This window comes from Sorex fumeus, unplaced genomic scaffold, assembly GCF_029834395.1.
Source record: "Sorex fumeus unplaced genomic scaffold, SorFum_2.1 ptg000082l, whole genome shotgun sequence".
NCBI lineage: Eukaryota > Metazoa > Chordata > Mammalia > Eulipotyphla > Soricidae > Sorex > Sorex fumeus.
The window spans coordinates 4,104,961-4,108,979 of record NW_026606139.1 but is presented as its reverse complement, the minus strand read 5'-3'; the positions used below and the strand labels follow the sequence as shown (position 1 = coordinate 4,108,979).

Sequence of the window (4,019 nt, the reverse complement as noted above, 5' to 3'; positions counted from 1 at the left end):
TCATACAGTTTGGTTATTAACTCCTTCCTTGTCTGATATCTGATTTGAATATCTTTTTTTCCTAGAGTTGCTAGGGTTTTGTTTGGTTGGTTTTCGGGCTACATCTGGTGATGCTCAGGGCTTGCTCCTGGCTCTGCACTTAGGAATTACTCCTGGCAGTGTTCAGGGGACCATATGGGATGCCGGGGATCGAACCTGGGTCAGCCTCATGCAAAGCAAATGCCCTGTCAGCTGTACTATCCCTCCGACCCCTTGCTAGGATTTTTTTTATTTTTTTAAATTATTTTTTGTTTTGTGGTTCTTTCGCTGTGCAGATTTTACTCTTACAAAATCTGATTTTTTTTCTTTTGGGTACCAAATTACTTTATTTGAAGGTCCGATACAAATCATAAGACTGAAATAGAGGTTTTGGAACTTAGAGAGAAGGTCAGGATAACCCCAACATGCATGTAGTGCCCGGTGGCCCGAAGGTCACCTGCAGTTCGGGGAGGCCAGCTTAATTAAGGCTTAACTCTCGTTGTCACTGTGACCCAGGGTGTGCTTGTCAAAGAGATACTCCGCCGTGCCAGTCTCGGGGGGCCCCCACTCTTGCAGAGGCTGGTCCCGTGGTCACCCAGTTCTTTGCTGGCCTTCACCTGCTCATCCAGGCAGTGAGTCTCCAGGAAGTCTCACAGGTGGGGGTCATTCTCCTCCGGGGCCAGTTTGTGCAGCTCCAGCAGTGACTACTGATCCACGCTCTTCTCCAAGTGCCACGCGCACCCCGCCGCGTTCAGGCTGTTCTCCCAGCTGGTTCCTTGATCCCCCGAAGAAGAATCCGGCCGCCGCGCTGGTTCTGCATCGGCTTCTCCGCGTGAAATTGGTGCAGGAAGAATTTGGCGAAGTTCTCCAGAGTCACATCGTCGCAGTCAAAAGAATAAGCCGGGGCTGGAGTGATAGCACAGCGGGTAGGGCGTTTGCCTTGCACGTGGCCGACCCGGGTTCGATTCCCAGCATCCCGTATGGTCCCTTGAGCACCGCCAGGAGTAACTCCTGAATGCAGAGACAGGAGTAACCCCTGGGCATTGCCGGGTGTGACCCAAAAAGCAAAAAAAAAAAAAAAAAGAATAAGCCATGGACAGGTGGTGGTGGTGGTGCAGGACAGGCTGCGAGTGGCCGGTGGGGGCAGCGGGGTGGGGGGGGGGGGGGGACGAGCGCCGGTTCCGTCCAAGCACTGTTGAAGCAGGAAACCGGGGCAACTGTCCGCGAGGGCTGTGCACAAAATCTGATTTTTGAAGAAACACCCAGATAAGTATTGTTTATTCTTTAATATATATATTTTTTCTTTTTGGGTCACTCCTGGCTCTGCACTCAGGAATTACCCCTGGCGGTGCTCGGGGGACCATACGGGATGCTGGGAACCGAACCCGGTCGGCCGCGTGCAAGGCAAACGCCCTCCCCGCTGTGCTATTGCTCCAGCCCTTTAATATTTTTTTAACATTTAGACACCATGATTTACATAGTTGCTTAAAATGAATTTTTAGGCATAAAATTCCCACCTCCAATCCCACCCCCACAGCCCACTGTCTGACCCTGAATTCCTTCCCATCCCCAGCCTGACTTTTTGATAGTTACATTTTTTTTTTCTTTTTGGGTCACACCTGGCAATGCACAGGGGTCACTCCTGGCTCTGCGCTCAGGAATTAGCCCTGGCGGTGCTGGGAATCGAGCCCAGGTAGGGCTGCATGCAAGGCAAACGCCCCACCCACTGTGCTATCACTCCAGCCCCTTGACAGTTACATTTTTAAGTTCGATTATTGTAGTTTGAGTCCCATGCTTACAGTGCTGTTGGATCTAGTGGTGTGGATAAATCCCATCCTTTTGTTTATCCATTCCACTTCTTTCCTTTGTTATTGTGGGAATTACTCCAACGTGATTGTACACTTGGTCACGGTGCTCCTTTGGGGGGGGCATATCTGGGTGTAGTGCTCCCACACTTGACTGTGGTGTTTACCAAGGGCACATACTTTAATGGTCTTGCTTGCACATATTCTGGTTGTGTTGCTTGCCAGAGGTCCCTGTACTGCTCGCCAGTGTCTCCCTGAACTGACTTTGGGTAGAGGAGATGGGGGGCGGGGCCTAGCAGATGATCATGATAATAGTCTAGTGAGTACGTTCAGCTTCAAGCGTTTTTACCCTCGTTAGCTAATTAAGTGACAGTTTGTCCAAGTGGGGCTGAGAGATGGTGGGAGACAGGGACGTGCCTGATCACGCGTTCAGGGTCTGCAGGGGATTGTAACGTGACAGCAGTTCCAGGGCAGAGCGTCAGTGTTTGCACAGGGCTAATGGATAGCGGCTAATTGACAGGCTCTTGGCTCTGTGTGCGTGATGGTCAGCTGGTATGTCTGAGACAGGGTGATAAATGCCCCATTCAATTCAGGGGCAGTCATGGTCAGGGAGACCCAGTCAGACCCCGTTACTGATCTGATGACAAGTGCACGGGGTATTAGCTGCTTCACCACAGATGTCTTCTCTGGAGAACCGTCTCTGTGTGCGAGAGACTGAATGAGATTCTTCACACGGAGAGATAGCGCAGACGATTTTCTTTTTTAAACAGGAAATTTTCACATCAGGACCCGGCCGGTGATGAATTCCTATTATTCCCTATTTAACTTCTGTAAGAAAAACGAGAAAAGACATGCACATTTGTAGAAATGAATGTGTTAGCCCTGGTCATGATAACTCACTGTAGGCATCTATAATTTTATATATTTAAATTCTCCTCCTCCTCCTCCCCCTTCTCCTCTTCCTCTTCTTCCTTCTCTTTCTCATCTTCCTCTTCCTCCTCCTCCTCCTCTTCTTTTTCTTTTAAAGAGATTATTTATTAATTTGTTTATTTTTTGCTTTTTGAGTCACACCTGGCAATGCACAGGGGTTACTCCTGGTTCTGTACTCAGGAATTACTCCTGGTGGTGCTCAGGGGACCCTATGGGGTGCTGGGATTTGAACCTGGGTCAGCCGTGTGCAAGGCAAATGCCCTACGCACTGTGCTATTGCTCCAATCTTCTTCTTCTTCTTCTTCTTCTTCTTCTTCTTCTTCTTCTTCTTCTTCTTCTTCTTCTTCTTCTTCTTCTTCTTCTTCTTCTCCTCTTCCTCCTCCTCCTCCTCCTCCTTCTTGTTCTTCTTGTTCTTTTTTTTTGGGTGGGGCACACACAGCTATGTTCCGTGCTTGTTCCATGTTCTGCGATCAGGGATCCCTTCTGGTGAGTTTGGGCAACCATGTAGGGTGCTGGGGATTGAACCCAGGTTGACTGCAGGCAACGCAAGCACCCTACCTGCTGAATTATTACTCTCGCCCCTTACTTTAACACTTTTTATAAATCCATTTTGCGATTTGTTTGTGTGTGCATTTCTTTTTCACTTTTTACTGTTGAGCTACATGCAGTTGGGGTCATGGGCTGCATTCTGATATGGTACTTGGTGCTTTGCCTCTCCCGGTAGTGACCCTGTTGAGTGGATGGGATCTAAGGCCTTACACGTGCAAGGCAAGTACTTTACCACTGAACCCTGGTCCCTTTGCTATATATTTCTATGGGTCAGCATATTTAACTCGGATGGCTTGGATCTATTTTGGCTTTGGGGACAGATAGTCCCTATTGTAAATCCTCAACCCCGACTTTGAAGCACTGAGCATCCACAGATAGTACATAAACAACAAGCCTACCTTTATTTGTAGACATTGACATTTGAATATATGTCAATTTGAATATATGTCAATATGTCAATTCATATTGACATTTGAATATATTTCTACAAGTGTTTGTTTTGATTTGCTTTTGTTTATTTTTGGCCACACCTGACAGTGCTCAGGGTTTACTCCTGAGTCTGTGCTCAGGGATCAACTCTGGTGGGGATTTCTCCAGCACAAGATTTTTTCTTTTTATTTCCCTATCTCTCCATAGGGAAATAGAAATTCAGGGGCAGTCATGCTCAGGAGCCTTGGGCCCACTCGAGCAAATCAATGAACAACGGGAGGACAGTGA

At 48.0% G+C, this 4,019-nt stretch overlaps 1 pseudogene; it reads right to left on the bottom strand.

The window, feature by feature from the left end:
• Window positions 1–369: 369 nt before the first annotated feature.
• Window positions 370–3,716, bottom strand: LOC130039097 (ferritin heavy chain-like; annotated as a pseudogene).
• Between the last annotated feature and the right edge of the window lie 303 nt (window positions 3,717–4,019).